General features: G+C 46.6%; 13 pseudogenes; 3 read left to right on the plus strand and 10 right to left on the minus strand.

The window, feature by feature from the left end:
* Positions 1–9,727: 9,727 nt before the first annotated feature.
* Positions 9,728–9,846, minus strand: LOC143958495 (5S ribosomal RNA; annotated as a pseudogene).
* Positions 9,847–10,006: 160 nt separating this feature from the next.
* LOC143958788 (5S ribosomal RNA) lies at positions 10,007–10,125 on the minus strand (annotated as a pseudogene).
* A 2,481-nt stretch (positions 10,126–12,606) lies between these two features.
* LOC143958390 (5S ribosomal RNA) lies at positions 12,607–12,725 on the minus strand (annotated as a pseudogene).
* A 102-nt stretch (positions 12,726–12,827) lies between these two features.
* On the minus strand, positions 12,828–12,946 carry LOC143958448 (5S ribosomal RNA; annotated as a pseudogene).
* A 320-nt stretch (positions 12,947–13,266) lies between these two features.
* On the minus strand, positions 13,267–13,385 carry LOC143958695 (5S ribosomal RNA; annotated as a pseudogene).
* Positions 13,386–13,703: 318 nt separating this feature from the next.
* LOC143958763 (5S ribosomal RNA) lies at positions 13,704–13,822 on the minus strand (annotated as a pseudogene).
* Positions 13,823–13,922: 100 nt separating this feature from the next.
* LOC143958696 (5S ribosomal RNA) lies at positions 13,923–14,041 on the minus strand (annotated as a pseudogene).
* Positions 14,042–14,142: 101 nt separating this feature from the next.
* Positions 14,143–14,261, minus strand: LOC143958676 (5S ribosomal RNA; annotated as a pseudogene).
* A 3,527-nt stretch (positions 14,262–17,788) lies between these two features.
* On the minus strand, positions 17,789–17,907 carry LOC143958772 (5S ribosomal RNA; annotated as a pseudogene).
* A 695-nt stretch (positions 17,908–18,602) lies between these two features.
* On the minus strand, positions 18,603–18,721 carry LOC143958298 (5S ribosomal RNA; annotated as a pseudogene).
* Positions 18,722–25,597: 6,876 nt separating this feature from the next.
* Positions 25,598–25,716, plus strand: LOC143958639 (5S ribosomal RNA; annotated as a pseudogene).
* Positions 25,717–25,808: 92 nt separating this feature from the next.
* Positions 25,809–25,927, plus strand: LOC143958842 (5S ribosomal RNA; annotated as a pseudogene).
* Positions 25,928–26,026: 99 nt separating this feature from the next.
* LOC143958352 (5S ribosomal RNA) lies at positions 26,027–26,145 on the plus strand (annotated as a pseudogene).
* The last annotated feature ends 1,575 nt before the right edge of the window (positions 26,146–27,720 follow it).

Here is a 27,720-nt window from a genome sequence, read left to right on the forward strand (position 1 = left end):
AATTTAGACGCATTGTCTAGGTTGGAATTTCTAAGTGGGTCCCCAGTTCAAAGGTTGGATGGCCACGTATAGGGAATAGGGGGGAAGTCAAAGACGTGAGTGTGTTTTGGGTAGCGATCAGGTGACTGACTTTCAACTAAGCCCCTATAGTGGGATGTGACATAAATTCTGTGGGTAAATACTTATAGCACCACATAGCGCTTCTTAGCGGAATTCGGGAGTGAGCTTAGAAAGTTTGTTTCGATTCCAGTCCAATACACGCCCCAGATGGGAGGCCAGATAGTAGCGTCACAAGTCAGGGAGAACCAACCCTCCCTGTTGTTTAGACAATGTCAGCTGTGACCGCTTAAGTCTGGGATTTTTGTGGGCCCAGTTAAATTGAGTGAGCAAGGATTGAGCTTGCTTAAAAAACAGGACTGGAATCTGGATCGGGAGAGCTTGGAAAAGATAAGTAAATTTAGGGAGTATGTTCATTTTAATGAGATTGCATCTCCTGAACCAGGAATGGAGGCCAGAATGCCACCTGTGAAGCAAACTGCGGATCTTAGTGACAAGGAGTGGGGGGAAGTTCAACATAAATGTACGCACGATGTCCAGTGGAATGTAAGTACCTAAGTACTTAAGGGCTGTATGGGTCCATTTAAATCGAAAATTGGACTGCAAGTCTATTAACGTTTGCGGGGGGACTGCAACCCCCATGGCCTTTGATCTCAAGAAGTATCCCGTATATCTGGAATTCCCGATGGAGATTTGGCAAGGAAACTCTGGGATTCATCAGCGAGAACAGCATGTCATCCGCGTAGGCAGATATCTTGCACTCAATAGTACCCATTTGGAGTCCCGTTATGTCTGAGTTTTGTCGAATTGTGGAGAGAAAGGGTTCCAATGACAGTGCGAATAATAGGGGCGACAGGGGGCAACCCTGTCTGGTCCCATTCCCGATGTCAAGGGGAGATGAGAGAACCCCATTCGCTTTGACTTGAGCTGAAGGGCGTGAGTATATCTTACTTATCCATGCCAGCATCCATTCACTCAGACCTATATGGCGAAGGACCGAGAACATTAATGTCCATTTGACCCGATCAAAAGCCTTCTCGGCATCAGTACTCATGAAAAGACAAGGGGTCCCAGATGACTTTGCTTTATGGATCAGGGTAAGCACCTTAATGGTGTTGTCCCTATCTTCCCTGGTGGGAATAAAACCTAACTGGTCAATATGTATAAGGGACTGCAAGTGATGTGCCAATCACGTGGCGAGGATTTTAGAGAATAGTTTTAGGACCAAATTTAGGAGGGAAATGGGTCTGTAGCTCCCACATAGGCCCGGGTCTTTGCTCTCCTTAGGTATCAACGAGATGTGGGCTCTGAAGGTATCCTCAGGAAAATCCCAATTCGAGCTCAGAGTATTAAATAAATTCACCAAGCGCGGGCCGAGAATAGGGAGGAAGGTCTTAAAGTATTGTGCGGTATATCCGTCAGGGCCCGGAGCCTTACCCACCTTCGGAGGTCCCACGGCCGTCTGGACTTCTTCCAGTGTGATCGGGTCCTCCAAGTACTCCCGTGATTCCGATGAGAGGGTTGGTAGACCAGAACCGGTTACATATCTGTCTATATTGTCCTGTCCAGACCCTGAATCGGGAAGGTTGTAGAGATCAGAGTAACATTTTTCAAAGACTTCGGCTATTTGGGTTGGGGTAGAGGCCCTCTGGCCATTCTCATCTATCAACTGTGGTATGTAAGAGCCAGATATCAACTCCTTTACCGACCTGGCTAAGATTTTTCCGCATTTGTCCCCTGACTCCTACGTCAGTTTACGACAAAACTGGAGTGCCGCTTTCGCTTTATAATGGAGTAGGTCAGCAATATGGGTACGGAGTGTCCCCAATTCAATCTCTAAGGTCCGTGAGGGGGTATGTTTATGTTTCGCTTCCACAGAGGCAAGTTCACGAAACAGATTAGCAATCTGTTCCTTCCATGTTCGTTTGATGCGCGCCCCGTGCCTGATAAGTACCCTGCGGAGTACTGACTTGTGAGCCTCCCAAATTATCCCCGGGTCACAGTCCTGCGTTTAGTTTTCTTGGAAATAAAGGTCCAATTCCCTGGTCACATCTGCTAAAACTTCCGGTATCTGGAGGAGGCTCTCATTAAGGTGCCAGAATAGAGACCTAGGTGAGGGGTTCCTAGAGAGGGTGTAGGTAAGGGCTACAGGAGCGTGGTTGGACCAAGTAATATGGCCGATGGAGGAAGAGCTCACCAAGTGCAGTTGGTCATGTGGAATCAAGAAGAAGTCTATCCTCAAGTATGATTTGTGAGGGGAAGAGCAAAAAGAGTAGTCCCTTTCCCCAGAGTGTTGCAGACGCCAGACATCAACTAATTGGTCATTCAGTAAACACTTAGTAATCCGCTTTCTAGAGGAAATGAAGAGTGAGGAGCAAGAGGCAGAAGTGTCAACCGATGGCGAAAGGGGACATTAAAGTCCCCACCTAATATCAACTGGCCCTCTCGAAAGTCACATAATCTGTGCAGGGTAGTTCTAAAGGAACGTGTCTTGGTGATCATTGGGAGCGTACACAGTGGCAAATGTAAAAAGGCGCTCTCCAATGTGGCCCCTAAGAAAAAGATATCGGCCCCCAAGATCCACCAGAGAATCCTGGAGAACCCAGGGGAGCCTGCTAGAGATCAGAATGGAGACTCCCTTGGTCTTAGAGGAGGGGTTAGTAGAGTGGTAGACCTTAGGGAAGGATCTCGACCATAGAAAGGGGAGGCTAGTATTTTTAAAATGTGTTTCTTGTATAAAGGCCACATCAGTACAGGAAGTCTTCAGTTCTCACAGGAGGATCCACCGTTTTTCAGGGGAGTTCAGTCCCTTAACGTTTAGAGAGGTGACCTTGACTGAGTCTGCCATCGCTCCTCGGGGAGGGGGACGTCAGAGAAAAGCAAAGAAAGTTGAACCAAGGTAGGTTTTGGGTAGGTAATGCATGGCGGGAACTAAGGGGGAGAAAGGAAGGGCAAATGGAAGGAAAGGTAAAGGGAAAAAGAGGCCGGGCACCTCAACCCCAGGGGGAGAGGGAAATTAAGGGTTGTCCGCACTCAACAGTACAGGAAGGGTATACTAAAACAGCACAATTATGCTATAGCGCTTACCAGATGTACACTGGGTTTAAAGCGCTGTCCTACTTGGGTTGGTGGGTAGACAGGTCGGAGAGGGAGCCCCCGAATCCTAGTCCCCCCAGTCCCGGCAGTGGTAAATGTCACGTCTGATACCGGTATGCAAATAAAAGACAATCAGTAACATCATAGAACCAAAAAACAATAGTATAACCAAAACAGAGGTAGAGCATATAACTGTCAGCACTGAGGGGTCTCCTCGGCTCGCCCTAAACGTAGGCATGCACGAGGGAGCCCATCACAACAGAAAAGGCATCACAGAATGGGATCCACCACCCCCCGTCCCATACCCCTAAAGTACATGCAGTCCCCGAACAAATGCATTTCTCCCTTTGGCAGATTGTCCTCTCCTTACCCCCTCTCTCCCATCCACGCCCCGGGGGGAAAACGGGCAGGAAGGGGGGAAAGGGGGAGTGGAAGGGGGGAAAGGGGGAGGGAAAGGAGGGAAGGGAAGGGTGGGAAGGGGGGGAAGGGAGGGGGGAAATAGGGGAGAGGGGACAAAAGTGCGGAAATGTCAAGTCCTTTAGCGCACTCCCACCAGCAAACACCCGGACCCCATAAATTTCAACTCCTACCCCTCCATGGTCACCACATCAAGATGAAAGAGGAGCAGCCCTGGTCGGTGCATGGAAAATCTGGCAGGCAAGGGGCTGGGGCCACCATCCCTCCATCCAACGGGAGACTTCACCCGAGCAGCAGTCCTGGGGCCCGCCAATTAGTGTCTCTCCTGCATCGCCATCGGGGGCTGTGTAGAGCATCCAGAGGGAGGCTGGGACCGCTCAAACAGTAAGGGGTAAATCCTCCAGGTGGGTCCAGAGTCAACCTGGAGGGAAGCAGTGTCTCGTACCAATAAGCTCAATAAATAAGTCATCCAGGGTCCCCGAAAGCTGCAGAAGGCAATGTCGGCAAAGAGTAGGTGGGAGCCAGAGGGGGGAACGAGGGGCGAAACCAGGGGGAGGGTACACATATGCGGGAATGTCAAGCCCTTCCAGTAGAGCGCACTAGGTATCACTCAGACCCCCCAAAGTGGCACTCTCAACCCTCTTGACAAATGCCAAGATGGTCACCTTGGGAAACAAGCGAAAAAAAAAAAAACGAATCAACGCCAACAACATAAAAAGAAGCCTACAATAACTGGTATTCCCAGGTGGTCTCCCATCCAGGTACTAATCAGGCCTGACTCTTCTTAGCCTCCAAGATCAGACGAGATTTGGTGCTTTCAGAGTGCTCAGACTCTTTCCCCATCACTAATGGGACGAGGCAGGGGTGCCCTCTGTCTCCCCTAATTTTTATTCTGACACTGGAACCACTTATGTGTCACGTTCGGGATGACCCGAATATTACTGGCATATCCAAACCCTCGGCACACCACAAAATTGCGGCATACACTGACGATCTAATTTTTTTCGTCTCCAATCCACACATTTCGCTTCCCAATATACTCGCGGCTCTCCGGCGATACGGCAGCCTATCAAACTATAAAATCAATTGCACCGTCGGCTGTATTGAATATATCGGTCCCGGATGGTGAGGCCAAGAGGCTACGCTCCGCTTTTCCATTCTACTGAGCTGAAAAATCTATACCTTACCTGGGCTTTGACATCGCAGCGGATTTGGTGCAATTGTACCCGCTTAATTTTGTCCCTCTCCTGAATAGACTGAAATCTGATTTGGGAAACTGGCATGCTTTAACACTGACCTGGTTCGGGCGCTGTAATGCATTCAAAATGACGGCCCTCCCTCGGATCTTATACTTGTTCCAGACATTACCGATCCGGTTACCCCCAATTTTTTTCAGACAACTGCAGGTGCTGCTCCGGGACTTTATTTGGGCGCGCAAACCGCCCAGAGCCCGTTTGCAATTGCTTGCCAGACCAAAGGACAAGGGGGGTCTGGGTCTTCCAGATCTGAGACAATACTACAGAGCGACTCTGCTAGCGAGAGTCGTTGATTGGCATTGTAATGGCCCACACAAGCAGTGGGTGGAGATGGAGATTGAGGATGGATCCATTCCCCTATTGACCTCCCCGTGGCTCCTGTCCTCCCTACCAAAAGACCTCAGAGATCACCCCGTAGTGGGAGCTACATTGGCTGTTGTGCGGAGGTTGTTCCGCTGCACACACATTGCTCCCCTGCCGTCACCAATGACTCCGGTTATAGGTAATCCAGACTTCCCACCGGGATTTACCAACAAGAAACTGCGACAGTTGACAGTGGTGGGGAAACAGCGTCTGGGTGAGGTGTGGCCCTCGGGAGGGCTCCCGACCACGCAAACTGTCGCCGAGCTTTCTGACCCTCCGCTTGACTTGTTTAGTGCTTATCAACTTCGTCACTTTCTTCTGGCCATACACTCCTAGAGACCTGACGCCCTATGAATCAATCTGTCACAAAAAGGAACCTGTGTGACACACCCTCTCCCTCCTGTACAACCTATTAAGTAGTCAGGAGGAGGAGTCGACCCCACCATTTATCCACAAATGGGAGAGGGACTTTGGCATCACATTTACCCCACAACAGATAGGGAAGATCCTGACATTAGTACATAAAGCTTCCATCGCAAACCAATATCAAGAATCAGGATACAAGATAGTCTCACGCTGGTATAGAGTTCCATACCTTCTGAATAAAATTAATAGATCGATCCCGGATGTTTGTTGGAGGTGCAATTCAGATACGGGGACCATGGGACACATTTTCTGGGCATGCCCGGCCTTGAGGAACTTTTGGGTGGAGGTGACCGGGACGATAAAAACTCTCAGAAATGTAGATATCGCAGACAACCCAGCAGCGTGCCTTCTACACTTGACGGAACAGCCTGTTCGAAAATACAAAAAAACCCTCACGATGCAACTCCTGAACACCGCCCGGGCCTGCATTCCCACACTGTGGAGGCAGCCTCAGCCCCCATCCAAGGTGCTGTGGTATTCCAAAGTCAATCATATTCTCCGGATGGAGGAATTGACCGCCACCCTTCACAACACTGAAGAGGCATTTAGTGTAACATGGAGGCCCTGGAGGTATTTTACTGATACTTGAGACTACATTCGGGAGGTGAGCACCGCCCCTGTCCCAGAAAAAGACTGAACATCTAACGTTTACCTACGTAGGCCATGTCTGCCCTGGGTGGCATTCCCCCCCCCCTCCCTTTTTGTCTTTATTTTTCTATTTTTCCCCGCCGCCATCCCCCCCACTCCTCTCAATCCGTCTTTGCACTCTCTTCTTCCCCGTCCTCCCTTTTGACTATGCCTTGTCTCCTTACTAGCCTTTGGGACCCAGAAGAACCCCAGGGTTCTGGACACGACCGGCTCATATTTTACTCTGGTTCACATAGGTCATGATAAGCTGGCTCGCTGTGGTCCCAGTTGTTCTCCATGATTACATTTGTCCGAACGGAGCTGCATTAGTTATACTGTACTACATGTCCGAGGTGGGGTTTCTCTCTTTTCTGCATGAAACTGTAGGACTCACCTCTGAGAACCCAGAGTTATTTGGCTGCCTATTTTTTGTTACCATGTAATTGTGACCCTGGGTCATGCTGTATGGTTGACTGTTATATTTATGTTGTTCTAATTATACTTAACCTCCTCGCGCCCGCCCTATGGCCGAATTACGGCCGTAGAGCAGGCGCATTCGTCCGGGCGGTCGTCCCTGGACGGCCCGATGTTTACTTCCGCAATGCGCGCCCCCGCGGGCGCGCATCGCGGAAGCTCTGTGTTCGCCGTGTCCCCCGGGGACAGGCAAACACAGATCGCTGTAAACGGCCAATCACAGCGGCCGTTTACAGCGTGATCGGCGTGTCCAATGGGAGATGATCTCATATGTAAACATATGAGATCATCTCTCGGCGCCGCTCTCCTTCCTCGCACTGTCTGTGCGAGGAGGGGAGAGGGGAGAGATGAACGGCTGCAGCGGCAGCCGTTCTGCCTGTGGGGGGAAAAAAAAAAGTAAAAAAAATAAAATAAAGTGCCATCCGCCCCCAGCAGTGCCATCCGCCCCAATGCCATCTGCCCCAATGCCATCTGCCCCAATGCCATCTGCCCCAGTGCCATCTGCCCCAATGCCATCTGCCCCAGTGCCATCTGCCCCAGTGCCATCCGCCCCAGTGCCATCCGCCCCAGTGCCATCCACCCCAGTGCTACCTGCCCCCAGTGCCATCCACCCCAGTGCTACCTGCCCCCAGTGCCATCCACCCCAGTGCTACCTGCCCCCAGTGCCATCCACCCCAGTGCTACCTGCCCCCAGTGCTACCTGCCCCCAGTGCCCCCTGCCCCCAGTGCCACCTGCCCCCAGTGCCACGTGTCGTCAGTGCCACGTGTCGTCAGTGCCACATAGTGCCATCCGTCATCAGTGCCACGTATCAGTGCCATTTGTCATCAGTGCCACGTATCAGTGCCATTTGTCATCAGTGCCACCTGTCAGTGTCACGTGCCATCTGTTGTCAGTGTCACGTGTCATCAATGCCACTTATCAGTGCCATCTGTCATCAGTGTCACGCGTCATCGGTGCCATGTATTAGTGCCATCTGTCATCGGTGGCACATATTAGTGCCACGTATTAGTGCCATCTGTCATCAGTGCCACGTTTCAGTGCCACGTATTAGTGCCACGTGTCATCAGTGCCACGTATAAGTGCCACTCGTCATCAGTGCCACATATTAGTGCCATCTGTCATCAGTGCCACATATTAGTGCCATCTGTCAGTGCCACCTGTCATCAGTGCCACGTATAAGTGCCATCATTGCCACGTATCAGTGCCATCTGTCATCAGTGTCACGTGTCATTGTCCTGGTGCTTCAAAAGTGTAATAAATAGTCAACAAGTTAGATGTGTAATTTATGTTTCTAGAACACATGATGGCGCTACCTGCATGTTGGGCCTCTCTATGTGGCCAGGCTGTGAAAAAGTCACACACATGTGGTATTGTAATACTCAGGAGGAGTAGCAGAATTTTTTGGGGGGTGTCATTTGTGGTATACACATGCCACGTGAGAGAAATAACCTATTACAATGACAATTTTGTGGAGAAAAAAAAAAATGAAAAATCTTAATTTTGCAAAGAATTGTGGGAAAAAAATGACAACATCCAAAAGCTCACTATACCTCTTACTAAATACCTTGGAATGTCTACTTTCCAAAAAGGGGTCATTTGGGGGGTATTTGCACTTTCCTGACTTGTTCGGGTCACAAGAAGCGAGATAGGCCACCAGTACATCAGATGTGATCAATTTTGTGCGATTCGCACCACAGCTTGTAGACTCTCTAACTTTCACAAAGACCAAATAATATCCACTAATTTGGGTTATTTTTACCAAAGACATGTAGCAGTATAAATTGTGACCAAAATTTATGAAGAAAAATTAATAATTTGCATAATTCTGTCACAGAAACAAAGAAATATGCGTTTTTTTTCCAAATTTTCGGTCTTTTTTCATTTATAGCGCAAAAAATAAAAACCCCAGAGGTGATAAAATACCACCAAAAGAAAGCTCTATTTGTGGGAAAAAAAGGACAAAAAATTCATTTGGGTACAGTGTTGCATGACTGAGTAATTGTCATTCAAAGTGTGAGAGCACCGAAAGCTGAAAATTGGTCTGGGCAGGAAGGTGTTTAAGTGCCCTGTAAGCAAGTGGTTAATAAAAGAATAAAACAAAAAAAAAAAAATAAGTCAATGCCAACAACTTAAAAAAAAAGCCTATGGCATCGAGAAATCCCAGGCGGTCTCCCATCCAGGTACTAACCAGGTCCCAACCCTGCTTAGCCTCTGAGATCAAATGAGATTTGGCTCTTTCAGGGTGATGCAGCCATAGTAGATTTTTTCAGGCACGCTCAACCCTCTTGACAAACGCCAAGATGGTCACCTTGGGAAACAAACAAAAAAACAAGTCAACGCCAACAACATAAAAAGAAGCCTACCACACCTAGTATTTCCAGGCGGTCTCCCATCCAGGTATTAACAAGGCACGACCCTTTCTAGCCTCTGAGATCAGCGGAGATTGGGCGCCTTCAGGGTGATGTGCCCATAGGCAATCTCTTTGGGCACTCTCATCCCTCTTGAATAATGCCAAGATAGTCACCCTGGGAAACAAGCGAAAAAAAACAAGTCAAAACCAACAACATAAAAAGAAGAATACGGCACCTGGTATTCCAAGGCCGTCTCCCATTCAAGTACTAACTGGGCCCAACCCTTCTTAGCCTCTGAGATCAGAAGAGATAGGGTGCTTTCAGGGTGATGCGGCTGTAAGCAATCTCTTTAGGCACTCTCAACCCTCTTGACAAATGCCAAGATGATCACTTTGGGAAACAAGCGAAAAAAACAGGTCAACACCGACAACATAAAAATAAGCCTGCGGCATCTGGAAAACCCAGGCGGTCTCCCATCCAGGTACAAACCAGGCCCAACCCTGCTTAGCCTCTGAGACCAAACGAGATTGGGCGCTTTCAGGGTGTTGTGCTCATAGGCAATTTCTTTGTGCACTCTCAACCCTCTTGACACATGCCAAGATGGTCACCTTGGGAAACAAGGGAAAATAAAACAGGTCAACGCCAACAACATAATGAGAAGCCTACGGCACCTGGTATTCCCAAGCTGTCTCCCATCCAGGTACTAACCAGGCCCATCGCTGCGTAGCCTCCGAGATCAGATGAGATTGGGCTCTTTCAGGGTGATTTGGCCGTAGGCACTCTCTTTGGGCACTCTGAAGCCTCTTGACAAAGGCCAAGATGGTCACCTTGGGAAACAAGCTAAAAAAAACAGGTCAAAGCCAACAACATAAAAAGAAGCCTACGGCATCCAGTATTCCCAGGCGATCTCTCAATCAAGACACTAACCAGACCAGATCCTTCTATGGCACCTGGTCTTCCCAGGCAGTCTCCCATCCAGGTACTAACCAGGCCTGACGCTGCTTAGCCTTTGAAATCAGACGAGATCGGGTGCTTTCAGGTTGATGTGGCCGTAAAAGTTCTCTTCAAGACACGCCCAACCCTCTTGACAAACGCCAAGATGGTCGCCTTGAGAAACAAGCAAAAAAAACAGGTCAAAGCCAACAACATAAAAAGAAGCCTATGGGCTTACAGCGGACCCTAAAAGATGGGACCCACTAGCTCTGTCATGGTTCGGACGCTGTAATGTGTTGAAGATGAACGCGATGCCACGACTTCTGTATCTACTACAAGCCTTACCTATCAAAATACCCCAGACTTTCTTTCATGCGGTTCGCTCAATCTTTATCAAGTTCCTCTGGCGCGGAAAACATATGCGTATTGGTAGGGCAATGCTATTGCGACCGAAATTGCGGGGAGGTATTGGCTTCCCGGACCCTGCTCTATATTACACAGCGACGCACATGACACCGGTGGTTGACTGGTGCCGGTGTTCTGCCATATACTGTCCGGCCATGATATAGTGTCTGCGCCGTACTGCGCATGCGCAGTACGGAGCAGACGAAGCTTCGGAAAATCTCCGAAGCTGAACGGTGCCTGCGCGGTGAGTGGAGGTGGTAGCCCCACCATCCAAGCGGACATAGGGTTGTGAATATTAGAGGGCCCCTCGCAGGCGAGCTTCGCTCACCACGCTTTGGGCTCGGCCTCGCTGCGCTCGGCTCTTTTATATTCTTACTCTATGTCCACTTGGATAGTGGGGATAGAACCTGGACTCAGTGCGCAGGCGCCGTTCATGCTCGGCAATTTTCGGAATCTGTGTTGCTGTGTACTGCGCATGCGCAGTACACAGCGGACACTATCCGATGGGGGACCATATGTGATAAGACCCCGGCATGGGGAACTGAAGCTATGGGTCAAGCTAGAGCAGGAGATGGCGCGGGTTCCATTGGCTGGTCTGCCTTGGGCGGGGAGGCCATTGGAGCCCTGTGTGACTACTCACCCGTTAATTGGCCCCTCGCTCGCCGAGATGGATAGTTTTTTTCACCTTTCCCACCTGACTAACTTCCCTTCTCCTATGACCCCAATTATTGGACATCCTAGATTCCCTCCGGGCCTGTCTGACCAGGCCTTTACCAGGCAAGTCCCGAAAGGACTTCTGAGAGCAGCCCTATTTCTTGGACCCACGGGCTTGATTCCCATGGGGACCATACTGCCAGAGCAAGTACCTGTTGCATTGGATAGCTGGAGAGCTAGACAGCTAATCCATTTCCTCGGATCACTACCTAACCATTCGTTCTTCTCTAGACAATTCCACCACTTTGAGGAACTTTGCCTGGATGATGGCCCAATTCGTGGTTCCCTCTCTAGGTCCTACCAAATCCTGACAGACGCACAATCCTCCACGGATCCACCCTTCCTAGCTAAATGGAAAAGGGACTTACAAACTACATTCTCCAAACCACAGAAGGACAGAATACTCTTTTTCGCCCATAAGTCGTCACTCTGCAGTAAATATCAGGAGATCTCATATAAGCTGATCACACGCTGGTATCGTACACCGGTGGTGTTGGCCAAAATATTCCCCGGTCAATCTGACCGCTGCTGTCGCTGTGGGCAACAGGCTGGCACCATTCTCCACATTTCCTGGGAATTCCCTAAATTACAAACATTCTGGCAGCCTGTCCTGAGACTCATCCACAAGTTCACAGACATTTCCTTAGCCAATGATCCCGCAGCAGTTCTTCTCAATCTAACTCCTATGTCGAGAAAGCGTTATCATAAGTCCTTACTTAAACATCTCCTCAATGCAGCTAGGGCCTGCATCCCAAGTCAGTGGAAAGAGCAATCTGCTCCAATGGTGACCCAGTGGTTCGCAAGGGTAAATGATATTGAACGAATGGAAGACCTGACTGCCACAATGAGGGATAAAACGGAGGAGCATGGGAACAGATGGTTCTACTGGACCCAGTTTCGCTTTTCGGAAGAATACCTCCGCGAGACATAGTAAGCTCATGGTGATCGTTGGAGATCGCTGTTCCAAACGTTGGACAGCTGATGAGCTGGTGAGCCGAGGGCGTCTCTTGCTCCCTGGGAGGGGACCCCACCCTATCCACTCTACCCACGACACCCCCTTACCTCTTCTTTTCCTTTTCTGCCATTTCCTTCCCCAATCTTCTCTTTCCCCTTCTCCCTCCTTTCAGTTCTACTATTTCCCTTCTTAACTCAAAAAAGGGAAAAGAAAATGGTATGTTCCGACCCCATTTGACTACTACACAATACTCTTCCCCTATCTATGGATATCTAAACTATTCGAGGGTAGCAGGGCTAGTATCAATAATATTTTAAGTGGTAGAGGATCCCAACGAGATGGAGCTTTAATCTCATCTTGATATGACCGCAAAGCTGTACACGTGCTATTCTCCTCGGACTTCTTACCATTGGCTCTGATATCCATGCAATATGATCATTTGTTTGTAACTATTTGTATCACACATTCTGTGAAGTTGCCTTTGCATTGTATGTCGCATACTACTAAATAAAAAAAGAAATAAAAAAAAGAAGCCTATGGCACCTGGTATTCCCAGGCGGTCTCCCATCCAGGTACTAACCAGGCCCGACACTGTTTAGCATCCGAGATCAGACAAGATTGGGTGCTTTCAGGGTGATGGGGCCGTAGGTGATCTCTTCAGGCACTCTCAACCCTCTTGACAAACGCCAAGATGGTCACCTTGGGAAACAAGTGAAAAAAAAAAACAGGTCAAGACCAACAACATAAAAAGAAGCCTACAGCACCTAGTATTCCCAGGTAGTCTCCAATCCAGGTACTAGCAAGGCCCAACCCTGTTTAGCTTCTGAGATCAGAGGAGATCGGGTGCTTTCAGGGTTATGTGCCCATAGGCAATCTCTTTGGGCTTTTTCAACCCTCTTGACAAATGCCAAGATAGTCACCTTGAGATACAAGCGAAAAAAAACAGGTCAATGTCAACAACATAAAAAGAAGAATACGGCACCTGGTATTCCAACGCCATCTCCCATCCAGGTACTAACTAGGCCCAACCCTTCTTAGCCTCAGAGAAGAGAAGAGATAGGGCTCTTTCAGGGTGATGCTGCTGTAAGCGATCTCTTTGGGCACTCTCAACCCTCTTGACAAATGCCAAGATGGTCACCTTGGGAAACAAGCAAAAAAAAAAAACGAATCAACGCCAACAACATAAAAAGAAGTCTACGACACCTGGTATTCCCAGGCGGTCTCCCATCCAGGTACTAACAAGGCCCGACTCTTCTTAGCCTCCAACATCAAACGAGATCGGGTGCTTTCAGGGTGATGTGCCCGTAGGCAATCTCTTCAGGCACTTTCAACCCTCTTGACAAACGCCAAGATAGTCACCTTGAGATACAAGCGAAAAAAAACAGGTCAATGTCAACAACATAAAAAGAAGAATACGGTACCTAGTATTCCAACGCCATCTCCCATCCAGGTACCCACTAGGCCCAACCCTTCTTATCCTCAGAGAAGAGATAGGGCTCTTTCAGGGTGATGCTGCTGTAAGCGATCTCTTTGGGCACTCTCAACCCTCTTGACAAATGCCAAGATGGTCACCTTGGGAAACAAGCAAAAAAAAAAAAAAACGAATCAACGCCAACAACATAAAAAGAAGCCTACAATAACTGGTATTCCCTGGTGGTCTCCCATCCAGGTACTAACCAGGCCTGACTCTTCTCAGCCTCCAAGATCAGACGAGATTGGGTGCTTTCAGAGTGATGTGGCCATAGGTAATCTCTTCAGGCACTCTCAACCCTCTTGACAAACACCAAGATGGTCACTTTGGGAAACAAGCGAAAAAAAAACAGGTCAACGCCAACAACATAAAAAGAAGTCTACGACACCTGGTATTCCCAGGCGGTCTCCCATCCAGGTACTAACAAGGCCCGACTCTTCTTAGCCTCCAACATCAAACGAGATCGGGTGCTTTCAGGGTGATGTGCCCGTAGGCAATCTCTTCAGGCACTTTCAACCCTCTTGACAAACGCCAAGATGGTCACCTTGGGAAACAAGTGAAAAAAAAAACAGGTCAAGGCCAACAACATAAAAGGAAGCCTACAGCACCTAGTATTCCCAGGTGGTCTCCAATCCAGGTACTAGCAAGGCCCAACCCTGTTTAGCTTCTGAGATCAGAGGAGACCGGGCGCTTTCAGGGTTATGTGCCCATAGGCAATTTCTTTGGGCATTCTCAACCCTCTTGACAAATGCCAAGATAGTCACCTTGAGATACAAGCGAAAAAACACAGGTCAATATCAACAACATAAAAAGAAGAATACGGCACCTGGTATTCCAACGCCATCTCCCATCCAGGTACCCACTAGGCCCAACCCTTCTTAGCCTCAGAGAAGAGAAGAGATAGGGCTCTTTCAGGGTGATGCTGCTGTAAGTGATCTCTTTGGGCACTCTCAACCCTCTTGACAAATGCCAAGATGGTCACCTTGGGAAACAAGCAAAAAAAAAAAAAATAAGTCGGAAGCTAGAAACAATAAGGCCTGAGTCCTCAATTTAATCCATGCGGTGCATGTACAGGGAAGGCCCTTGCTTATGTTGTCAATGGACGCGGAAAAGGCCTTTGACAGGGTGGCCTGGCACTTTATGCAGGCCACCCTGGAACATATAGGTCTTGGCTCCAACATGATGAGCTGGGTAATGTCGCTTTACTCCACGCCGTCGGCAGCGGTACGGGTGAACGAGTGGTGCTCGGACTCTTTCCCCATCACTAATGCGATAAGGCAGGGGTGCCCTCTGTCTCCTCTAATTTTTATTCTGACACTGGAACCACTAATGTGTCACCTTCGGAATGACCCGAACATTACTGGCATATCCAAACCCTCGGCACACCACAAAATTGCGGCGTACGCTGACAATCTAATTTTTTCCGTCTCCAATCCACACATTTTCCTTCCCAATATACTTGCGTCTCTACAGCGATACGGCAGCCTATCAAACTATAAAATCAATTGCGCCAAGTCAGCTATATTGAATATATCGGTCCCGGATGGTGAGGCCAAGAAGCTCCGCTCCGCTTATCCATTCTACTAGGCTGAAAAATCTATACGTTACCTGGGCGTTGACATCGCAGCGGATTTAGTGCAATTGTACCCGCTTAATTTTGTCCCTCTCCTGGATAGACTGAAATCTGATTTGAGAAACTGGCATGCTTTAACACTGACCTGGTTCGGGCGCTGTAATGCATTCAAAATGACGGCCCTCCCGCGGATCTTATACATGTTCCAGACATTACCGATCCAGTTACCCCCAATTTTTTTCAGACAACTGCAGGTGATGCTCCGGGACTTTATTTGGGCGCGCAAACCGCCCAGAGCCCGTTTGCAATTGCTTGCCAGACCAAAGGACAAGGGGGGTCTGGGTCTCCCAGATCTCAGACAATACTACAGAGTGACTCTGCTAGCGAGAGTCGTTGATTGGCATTGTAATGGCCCACACAAGCAGTGGGTGGAGATGGAGATTGAGGATGGATCCATTCCCCTATTGACCTCCCCGTGGCTCCTGTCCTCCCTACCAAAAGACCTCAGAGGTCACCCCGTAGTGGGAGCTACGTTGGCTGTTGTGCGGAGGTTGTTCCGCTGCACACACATTGCTCCCCTGCCATCCCCAATGACTCCGGTTATAGGTAATCCAGACTTCCCACCGGGATTTACCAACAAGAAACTGCGACAGTTGACAGTGGAGAGGAAACAGCGTCTGGGAGAGGTGTGGCCCTTGGGAGGGCTCCCGACCACGCAAACTGTCGCCGAGCTTTCTGACCCTCCGCTTGACTTGTTTAGTGCTTATCAACTTCGTCACTTTCTTCTGGCCATACAAAGGGCCCCCTACACTCCTGGAGACCTGACACCCTATGAATCCATCTGTCACAAAAGGGAACCTGTGCGACACACCCTCTCCCTCCTGTACAACCTATTGAGTAGTCAGGAGGAGGAGTCGACCCTCACCATTTATCCACAAATGGGAGAGGGACTTAGGCATCACATTTACCCCACAACAGATAGAGAAGATCCTGACCTTAGTACATAAAGCTTCCATCGCAAACCAATATCAAGAATCAGGATACAAGATAGTCTCACGCTGGTATAGAGTCCCATACCTTCTGAATAAAATGGATAGATCGATCCCGGATGTTTGTTGGAGGCGAAATTCAGATACGGGGACCATGGGACACCTTTTCTGGGCATGCCCGGCCTTGAGGAACTTTTGGGTTCCCAGCAGCGTGCCTTCTACACTTGACCGAACAGCCTGTTCGAAAATACAAAAAAACCCTCACGATGCAACTCCTGAATGCCGCCCGGGCCTGCATTCCCGCACTGTGGAGGCAGCCTCAGCCCCCATCCAAGGTGCTGTGGTATTCCAAAGTCAATCATATTCTCTGGATGGAAGAATTGACCGCCACCCTTCACAACACTGAAGAGGCATTTAGTGTTACATGGAGGCCCTGGAGGTATTTTACTGGTACTCGAGACAACATTCGGGAGGTGAGCAGTGCCTCTGTCCCAGAAAACGACTGAACATCTAACGTTTACCTATGTAGGCCATGTCTGCCCTGGGTGGCATTCCCCCCTCCCTTTTTGTCTTTATTTTTCTTTTTTTCCCCGCCGCCATCCCCCCACCTCCTCTCCCTTTTGACTATGCCTTGTCTCCTTACTAGCTTTCGGGACCCAGAAGAACCCCAGGGTTCTGGACATGACCGGCTCATATTTTACTCTGGTTCACATAGGTCATGATAAGCTGGCTTGCTGTGGTCCCAGTTGTTCTTCATGATTACATTTGTCCGAACGGAGCTGCACTAGTTATACTGTACTACATGTCGGAGGTGGGTTTTCTCTATTTTCTGCATGAAACTGTAGGAATCCCCTCTGAGAACCCAGAGTTATTTGGCTGCCTATTTTTTGTTACCATGTAATTGTGACCCTGGGTCATGCTGTATGGTTGACTGTTATATTTATGTTGTTCTACTTAATAAAAGAATAATAAAAATAAAAAAAATAAGTCAATGCCAACAACTTAAAACTAAAGCCTATGGCATCGAGAAATCCCAGGCGGTCTCCCATCCAGGTACTAACCATGTCCCAACCCTGCTTAGCCTCTGAGATCAAATGCACGCTCAACCCTCTTGACAAACGCCAAGATGGTCACCTTGGGAAACAAACAAAAAAAACAAGTCAACGCCAACAACATAAAAAGAAGCCTGCGGCATCTGGAAAACCCAGGCGGTCTCCCATCCAGGTACAAACCAGGCCCAGCCCTGCTTAGCTTCTGAGACCAAACGAGATTGGGCGCTTTCAGGGTGTTGTGCACGTAGACAATTTCTTTGTGCACTCTCAACCCTCTTGACAAATGCCAAGATGGTCACCTTGGGAAACAAGGGAAAAAAAACAGGTCAAAGCCAACAACATAAAAAGAATCCTACGGCATCCAGTATTCCCAGGCGATCTCCCAATCAAGACACTAACCAGGCCAGATCCTTCTATGTCACCTGGTCTTCCCAGGCAGTCTCCCATCCAGGTACTAACCAGGCCTGACGCTGCTAAGCCTCTGAAATCAGACGAGATCGGGTGCTTTCAGGGTGATGTGGCCGTAAGCGTTCTCTTCAAGACACGCCCAACCCTCTTGACAAACGCCAAGATGGTCGCCTTGAGAAACAAGCGAAAAAAACAGTTCAAAGCCAACAACAAAAAAAGAAGCCTATGGCACCTGGTATTTCCAGGCGGTCTCCCATCCAGGTACTAACCAGGCCCGACACTGTTTAGCCTCTGAGATCAGATGAGATTGGGCGCTTTCAGGGTGATGGGTCCGTAGGTGATCTCTTTGGGCACTCTCAACCCTCTTGTTAAACGGCAAGATGGTCACCTTGGGAAACAAGCGAAAATAAACAGGTAAACGCAAACAACATAAAAAGAAGCCTACGGCACCTGGTATTCACAGATGGTCTCCCATACAGGTATTAACCAGGCCGTACACTGCTAGGCCTCTGAGATCAGATGAGATTGTGCGCTTTCAGGGTGATGTGGCCATAGGTGTTCTATTTAGACACTCTCAACCCTCTTGACAAATACCAAGATGGTTATCTTGGGAAACAAGTGAAAAAAAACAGGTCAACGCCAACAACATAGACCCTGGTGGTCTCCCATCTGACCCAGACCCTGCTTAGCCTCTGAGATTGGGCGCTTTCACGGTGATGTGACCTCAGGCTAACACTTTGGGACATACACAAAACTCTTGACTGATGCTAAAATGGTCACCTTGGGAAACAAGCGAAAGAAAAACAGGTCAAAGCCAACAATATGAAAAGATTCCTACGGCACCTTTAATTAGGTACTATCCAGGCCGGACCCTGCTTAGCCTCTGAGATCAGATGAGATCGGGCGCTTTCAGGGGGATGTGGCAGTAGGAGATTTCTTTGGGCTCTCTCAGCCCTCTTGACAAATGCCAAGATGATCACCTTGGGAAACAAGCGAAAAAAAAAAACCATGTCAACGCCAACAACATAAAAAGAATCCTACGGCACCTGGTATTCCCAGTTGGTCTCCCATCCAGTTACTAATCAGGCCAGACAATGCTTAGCCTCTGAGATCAGACAAGATCAGGCACTTTCAAGGTGATGGGGCCATAGGCGATCTCTTCGGGCCCTCTCAACCATCTTGACAAACGCCAACATGGTCATCTTGGGAAACAAGCGAAAAAAAACAAGTCATTGCCAACATTGGAGGCTAACCAGGGTTGGGCAATCAGTTTCCTTGCCTGAAATAGGCATCTCAGAACTGCCATCTGGCTACTTCCCGGGTTTCCAACTCCTTCAACTAATCCCAGGAGACAATACTTCGCCTCCATCCTGGTGGAGGTTCCAAACACCCGATCAATGGTTCCTGTCACCTCTGTCAAGTAGCGGATCAACTTCGGGCATCTCCAAAACATGTGCATCATGTCTCCCCCCATGTTCCCGCACCAGGGGCAACTTGCGTCGGGCCGTTCGGCCAAACTGAAAAAGTTTACGAGGAGCATAATAGGTTCTATATAATAAGAACAGATGTGACATCCTCTGTGAGGAGAGCCACAATTCACTACAGGCAGGATTCCTGTGGCCAATTATAGCTCAGGGGGGTTTAGTACACACCCCACCCTATATAAGGCCGCCAGCGTGGCGGCCTTGTATAGTGTGTTGCGGTGGTCGGGGAAAGAGGACGATAGGCAGGGACAGTGTCTTTACTGCTTGGGAACCTGGCACTGTTACAGTGGGTGTTATGTGCCTCCTGCACAGTACACACCTGAAGCTACCCTTTATTACTGGTGTTCAATTTCTGCAATACATGCATCTGCAGTGCAGAAGTTAGAGTGGGTGTTGTGTGCCTCCTGCACAGTATACACCTTATTGCTGGTGTTCTGTTTCTGTAATACAGGAACCTAGCACTGTTACAGTGCTAGGGTGTACAGAGAAGCTGGTATATATAGAAGACTACAGCATACAGAAGAAAGGCTAGTGAATACAGAATAAACACTCGTGTATGTAGATAGGATTGAGTATACAGAGATGCTAGAGTAAACAGTGAGGCTGGGGTACAAAGAGAGGCTAGTTTAAAGACAAATACAAAGATGTTAGTGTATATAGAGAGGTTAGTGTATAGAGAGAGTCGAGTGTATACAGAAAGGACAGTGCATATAGACAAGCTAGTGTATACAGAAGGGGTATACATCAAAGCTGAAATTCTATACAGAAGACTGGGTAGTGTATACAGAGAGTCTAGTGGGTACAGAAGACAGGCTGGTGTATTCTAGATAGTTTTTACAGTCTAGTGTATACAGAAGACAGGCTGTGGCATACAGAGAGTTTAGTGTATTCAGAGAGTCTAGTGTATACAGTCGGCGAGTGTATACATAAGACTGGCTAGTTTACACAGTGTTTACAGAGATGCAAGGGTGTACAGAGAAGCTGGTATATATAGAAGACTACAGCATACAGAAGAAAGGCTAGTGAATACAGAATACAGAAGACTCGTGTATGTAGATAGGCTTGAGTATACAGAGATGCTAGAGTAAACAGTGAGGCTGGGGTACACAGAGAGGCTAATTTAAAGAGAGGCTAGTATATACAAAGATGTTAGTGTATATAGAGAGGTTAATGTATAGAGACGGTCGAGAGTATACAAAAAGGACAGTGCATATAGAGAAACTAGTGTATACAGAAGACAGGCTTGGGTATACATCAAAGCTGACAGTGTATACAGAAGACTGGGTAGTGTATACAGAGATTCTAGTGGGTACAGAAGACAGGCTGGTGTATTCTAGCTAGTTTTTACAGTCTAATGTATACAGAAGACAGGCTGTGGTATACAGAGGGTTTAGTGTAATACAGAGATGCAAGGGTGTACAGAGAAGCTAGTATATATAGAAGACTACAGCATACAGAAGAAAGGCTAGTGAATACAGAATAAAGGCTGGCTTCTACGGAGAGACTACCACTACGGAGATGCAGAACACTATCTAGAGTATATAGAGAGGCTAGATTATATAGAGAGGCTAGTGCATAGAGTGAAGCTATTGTATATAGAAGCCTGGTTAGTGTATACAGAGAAGCTAGTGTGTACAGAAGAAAGGCTAGACAGGCTATAAAGAGAGACAAGATTTTACAGAAGACAGTTTGGGGTATACAGAGATGCTAGTTTATACAGAGAGACTAATGTATACAGAAGACAGGCTAGGGCATACAGAAGACAGAAGACGGGCTAGTGTATTCAGAACATAGGCTAGTGTATATCGAAGACCGGCTATTGTATGCAGAAGACCGGCTAGTGTAAACATGCTGGTGTATATAGAGAGGCTAGTGAATTTAGAGGGTAGGCTAAGTGATAACAGAAGACAATCTGGGCTATACAGAGACATTTCATCATTTCATCTAGCTCACATCTCTAATGGAGTTTGTCTCATTGCCATGTTATGCCTTTTCATTCTTATGCTAAATATAGATCACTACACGATTTTAATCACCCACATCAAGCATGCAATAAAACTATCATACATATAAATAAACCATGTACTCTTTTGCATATTTGTAATTCTCTACATCAACTGTCACATTGAGTATGTGACAGTCCTGACACACCATCCTGACTTATTTTTCTTTATTTCTTATTAGAAATAGAGAGTACTAACTCAAAATCCGGTTAAATCTATTCACTTCGATGAGTTCTACCGCTAATTATACGGTAATGCAAAATGTTCACAAAACCATCCATTTGCTACCAGACATGCTGCACATACTAAGAGTAATGTAACTATCGCTCGCTAACGATGTAAACTTTGTTAAAATTGCTTTTCTGACATTAACCGAGTATTTCTGACATTAACTGAGTATCTCTCTGCACTATGATCTTATTAATAATAATAATAATAATAATAATAATAATAATAATAGGATTGTGTAATGCAAAGATCAACTAGTCTAATATAAGCTTTCTCATTGGTACCGGCATATCCTTTAAATTTAGACTAACGCAACTATTTCTCGGCCATTTTCAAGCTAAGCTTTCAATCTCTTACCTTTGAACAGCGATACTTCCTCCCTACAATATTAAGCCATTTAAAATGTCCTATTGGTCGCCTATATTATACAACTCTCTGAAAAGACTATATGTAGAGAATAAAACTAGTCTTACATCTTAATAAAACAGTTTTATTGCTCAACCAGTATCAGCTGTCATGACAAATAAACGTTTCCACTGTTTGACTCTATTTTCTGTATTACTTCTTTTTCTCCACCTTAACTGTCACAGTTAAAACACAGTGACAAAACATTTCTTTTTACCGCAGCAAAATGTGAGAAAAGTGAGAAAATATTATTATTATATTATAGAGATTACTATCTCTAAATCATTGTAAACCTAACCATAGTTATAATGTCTACAGCTAATTTTACGTTAAAGCAAAAGTCATACAACACCCTCTTTTTAAAACAATTTACACACTCGCTACCTCTCTCGCTACCTCTATGCAATAGGATTTTCTTTCTGACTCTATTTTGTATATTACTTCTTCTCTACATTAACTGTCACACTGATAACCATTTGTAACACATAACACTTGCAACACATTTTTTAACAGCAGCAAAATGTGAGAAAAGCAGTGTGACGGTTTGAGTAGTGGTTTGCAGTAGCAAAGCTCAGCAATACAGTTTGATTACATTAATAACACATAATGCAACTATTTTAGCGAGTGGCGAGTGTGCATACATCCTAATGTAAGCTTGTCTATCACTATTAATGTTCATGGTTACTGATATATTATGCCGATAACCAGTGGAAACGGAAAACAGTCAGTGTAAGCCGTCTTCGTGCGTAACAAATTCATGGAACGATTTACACGTTGGAATTTTCAAGCTACGTCAATTTACTCTTAAATACCCTTTAGCTGCTTAGCTCACACTTTGCTGTATGTAGCCGCGTTTACATGTAAGTAACCAATGGGGATTGACATTTCATGTCCATCTCACATCTCTAATGCAATTTGTCTCTTTGCCATGTCATACTTTGCCAGTTATTATACTTTCTCATCCGATAGAAACCTAGTCGTTGCTGATATTTCATGATTACAGCAATCATCTCATCTAATTGCTATTCCGACATTCTGCCTTGGTATTACTTTGCAACGCTCTATTGAACAATGTAAAGGTAAGCTAGATATTTTGTGTATTTCCACTTAAACTCGACCTGTATATACTGTCTCAATATTATCCTTTCTAATTTTGCTAAATTAGATTATAGAGTTTGTTATGTCTAAATCCAGGTTACCTACTCACCTTTATTACGTATACTGCTAATTTTAGGATAATACAAAACCATCTTATTGCTTCGTTACACGCTGCACATATTAAGAGTAATACAATGCTACCGATGTGAACAGTTTAATTGCTCTTCTCACATTTAGCTGGTATCTCTCTGCTATAGGAAGCTGAATTGGTACCACAACGATCACTCATCTAATATCAGTACACTCAGTGCTACCGGGATAACTTTTACATTTAGAGTAATGAAATGATTTCTCAGTCATTTTGAAGCTACTGCAAACAACGCTTCCGATCTCTTTTCAACTGCAATACTTAATCTCTGCAATATTAAGTAATATTTAGCTGCTTAGCTCACACTTTGCTGTACGTAGCCGTGTTAACTATATTAATGGTAACCTGTAAGTAACCAATGGGGATTGACATTTCATCTCTAATTCACATTCACATTTCTAATGCAGTTTGTCTCTTTGCCATGTCATACTTTGCCAGTTATTATACGTTCTCATCCTTAAAGACACGTAAGGATCCTCAAAACGATAGAAACCTTGTCACGTCGTTGCTGATATTTCATGATTACAGCAATCATCTCATCTAATTGCTATTCCGACATTCAGCCTTGGTATTTACTCTATTGAACAATGTAAAGGCAAGCTATATATTTTGTGTATTTCCACTTAAACTCGACCTGTATTTCGACTGCAATACTTAATCTCTGCTATTGCAGAATATTTAGCTGCTTAGCTCACACTTTGCTGTACGTAGCCGTGGGGATTGGCATTTCATCTCTAATTCATATTTACATTTCTAATGCAGTTTGTCTTTTTGCCATGTCATCCTCTGCCAGTTATTATCCTTTCTCATCCTTATGCTATACACTTTTTAACAGCACCAAAATATGAAAAAAGCACTTTACATGTTTCAGAAGTAGTTGCATTAGCAAAAAATAAAGTCCTGTCTTCTTTACACGCTAGCTTTTCTGTATACATTAATCTCTCTGTGTACACCACCCACTCAATATAGACTAGCCTCTCTGTCTTCTACAGGTGCCCGTAATCTATATACACTAGCCTGCCTTCTTTTTACAATAGTCTCGGTGTCCCAGCCTCTCTGCATACACTAGCCTCACTGAATTCCCCAGACTGTCTTCTGTATACACAAGCGTATCTGTAAAAAAAATAGCCGGTCTTCTGCATACTCTAGCCTCTCTGTGTAACACAGTCTCTCTCTGGATTCCCTAGCCTCCATCTCTGCATATCCAGGTCCTTCCTCTGTATAATCTAGCCTATCTGTATACACTAGCCTGTCTTTTGTACAAATTAGCCTCTCTGTAGCCGGTCTTCTGTATACACGAGCCTCACTGTCTACTCTTGGTTGTCTTTTGTATACACTAGCATCTCTTTATACATTAGCTCGCTGTATACCCAAGCCTCGCTGTATACACTAGTCCACCGGTATACACTAGCATGTCTGCATACACTATGTAACCCAACTTTGTAACCCAACTTCTCTCTCTGTATACCTTAGCCTCCATCTCTGCATACCCAGGACGTTCTTCTCTATAATCTAGCCTATGTGTATACACTAGCCGGTCTTCTGTAGACATTAGCCTCCCTGTATAAACTAGCTGATCTACTGTATACACTACTCCGTCTCTATACACTAGCAAGCTTGCATACACTAGCCTCTCTGTGTAACCCAGCCTCCATCTCTGCATACCCAGGACATTCTTCTCTATAATCTAGCTTATTTGTATACACTAGCCTGTCTTTTGTACACGTTAGCCTCTCTGTATAAACTAGCCTGTCTTTTGTACACATTAGCCTCTCTGTATAAACTAGCCGGTCCTCTGTATACACTAGTCCGTCTGTATACACTAGCAAGTCTGTGTAACCAAGCCTCTCTCTCTGCATACCCTAGCCTCCATCTCTTGCATAACCAGGACCTTCTTCTGTATAATCTAGCCTATCTGTATACTCTAGCCTGTCTTTTGTACACATTAGCCTCTCTGTATAAACTAGCCGGTCTACTGTATACACTAGTCCATCTGTATACACTAGCAAGTCTGCATACTCCTGCCTCTCTGTGTAACCCAGCCTCTCTCTCTATCTGTATACCCTAGCCTCCATCTCTGCATACCCAGGACGTTCATCTGTATAATCTAGCCTATCTGTATAAACTAGCCTGTCTTTTGTACACATTAGCCTCTCTGTATAAACTAGCTGGTCTTCTGTATACTCTAGTCCGTCAGTATACACTAGCAAGTCTGCATACTCTAGCCTCTCTGTGTAACACAGTCTCTCTCTCTGTATACCCTAGCCTCGATCTCTGCATACCCAGGACGTTCTTCTGTATAATCTAGCCTATCTATATACACTAGCCTGTGTTTTGTACACTTTTGCCTCTCTGTATAAACTAGCCGGTCTTCTGCATACACGAGTCTCTCTGTATACCCTTGGATGTCTTTTGTATACACTAGCTGCTCTTTATACATTAGCTCTCTGTATACCCAAGCCTCTCTGTATACACTAGTCCATCTGTATACACTAGCAAGTCTGCATACACCAGCCTCTCTGCGTAACCCAGCCTCTCTCTCTGCATACCAGGTGCCGTATTCTTCTTTTTATGTTGTTGACATTGACCTGTTTTTTTTCGCTTGTATCTCAAGGTGACTAGCTTGACATTTGTCAAGAGGGTTGAGAATGCCCAAAGAGATTGCCTATGGGCACATAACCCTGAAAGCGCCCGATCTCCTCTGATCTCAGAAGCTAAACAGGGTTGGACCTTGCTAGTACCTGGATTGGAGACCACCTGGGAATACTAGGTGCTGTAGGCTTCCTTTTGGCCTTGACCTGTTTTTTTTTCACTTGTTTCCCAAGGTGACCATCTTGGCGTTTGTCAAGAGGGTTGAAAGTGCCTGAAGAGATTGCCTACGGGCACATCACCCTGAAAGCACCCGATCTCGTTTGATGTTGGAGGCTAAGAAGAGTCGGGCCTTGTTAGTACCTGGATGGGAGACCGCCTGGGAATACCAGGTGTCATAGACTTCTTTTTATGTTGTTGGCGTTGACCTGTTTTTTTTCGCTTGTTTCCCAAAGTGACCATCTTTGTGGTTGTCAAGAGGGTTGAGAGTGCCTGAAGAGATTGCCTATGGCCACATCACTCTGAAAGCACCCAATCTCGTCTGATCTTGGAGGCTAAGAAAAGTCGGGCCTGGTTAGTACCTGGATGGGAGACCACCTGGGAATACCAGTTATTGTAGGCTTCTTTTTTTTTTTTTAAATAACTTTTTTATTATTATAAGATGAAACATTACATATCATTCACTTCAATACAGCTGTGGCGGAGCCAAAGAAGAAAAAAGGGAACATACAATAAGAGCTTATCGGCCTACAGAATATAGCCACTTGGAGTAGGTACAAACCAGGCCAGGCAGAGCTATCCACAGGCAGTATGTTCTGCAACATATGTAAGTCAGGGATAAAGTCCAACCAATAATAAACTAGTCCTCAAAACTCTACAGCCAGTGAAGAGTGGCATTCCGAGGATACAGGTATCGACTAAAAGTGTAAGATACTTGTACTACAAATTAACCCAGTCAAACACCCTCCCTTGGGGGGGTTTGGAAGAAAGATAGAAATAAGAGAGGAGAAAAAAGGGAAAAAGAAAAAGAAGAAGGGGGGAAGAGGGGGCGAAAAGAGGGGGATACCAAAAAGGGTAGAAAGAAAGGTAGGGAGGAAAAGGAGGGAATAGAGGTGGGTAGTCATCCGAAATATTCCGCTTGCCTGTCAGGGTCGATCGCCCTTAAGAGTCCAGGAATTCCAAACCACGTCATGCGCTTCCAGCCGGTCCTGTATCCTGGCGGTCATCCTCTCCATAAGCTCCACGTCTCTAATTCGAGCGTATAATGCGTCCGGGGTAGGGGGGTGCGTCCTTTTCCAATGAAGTGCAACAAGACACCGCGCTGCGGTCAGGATATGTCGGGATAGTTTCTGTAGGGATCTGGACAGTTTGGGGAAAGGGACTCCCAATAAAAAGTGCTTGGGGTTCAAGTCCAGGGGTTGGTCCAGGACACTGGCCAGGAGAGTACGGAATTCTGTCCAGAAGGGGACTATACGGGGGCATTGCCAGTATATGTGCAGGAGGGTGCCCTTATGCTCCACACAGCACCAGCACCGGTCTGTTGTAGAAGGGTAAATAGCGCGTAGGACATCCGGGGTCATGTACCAGAAGAATACAATTTTGTATGCATTCTCCTGGTAGAGCGTACACATGGAGCTCTTGGATGCCTGTGACCAAATCACCCGCCATTGCTCCTCCGTGAACACTTCACCCAGAGCTTCCTCCCATTTAAGCATGTTTGCCTTTAAGACCCATAGGAAAGGCGTTAAGTATTTTATAAATATCTGAGATCATCCCTCTCTGTGCCGTACCTGCTGAAACAACTATTTCAAATGAGGTAGGCGGGGAGAAACGGAGGTCTGATGAGATGGTCTGGGCAAAGTGACGGGATTGTAAATAACTATAGAAGCTCTGCCGGGGGAGGTCAAACCGAGATTGGAGTTCAGTGTAAGTCAGTAGTCTCCTAGATCTTGGGTCCACCAGAGATCTCAGATGGAAGAGGTTCCGGGAGGACCAAGGGTGTTGCATCTGGCGGGATAGGCTATCTGGTAGTTGAGGGTTGGATATAAAAGAGGTCAGGAGCGATTTATCTGAGGTCAGGCCAAACGCCTTGGAGGACCTACGCCATAGGCTTTACAGATGGGACATGGGGCCCAACAGTTGGGACTGGGGAACCAATGCCGCCGCACTCCAGAGCATACTGTTAGGGTGTATAGGG

The sequence above is a fragment of the Lithobates pipiens genome, unplaced genomic scaffold (genome assembly GCF_037356315.1).
Source record: "Lithobates pipiens isolate NorthernLeopardFrog02 unplaced genomic scaffold, aLitPip1_a1.2 Scaffold_61, whole genome shotgun sequence".
Lineage (NCBI taxonomy): Eukaryota > Metazoa > Chordata > Amphibia > Anura > Ranidae > Lithobates > Lithobates pipiens.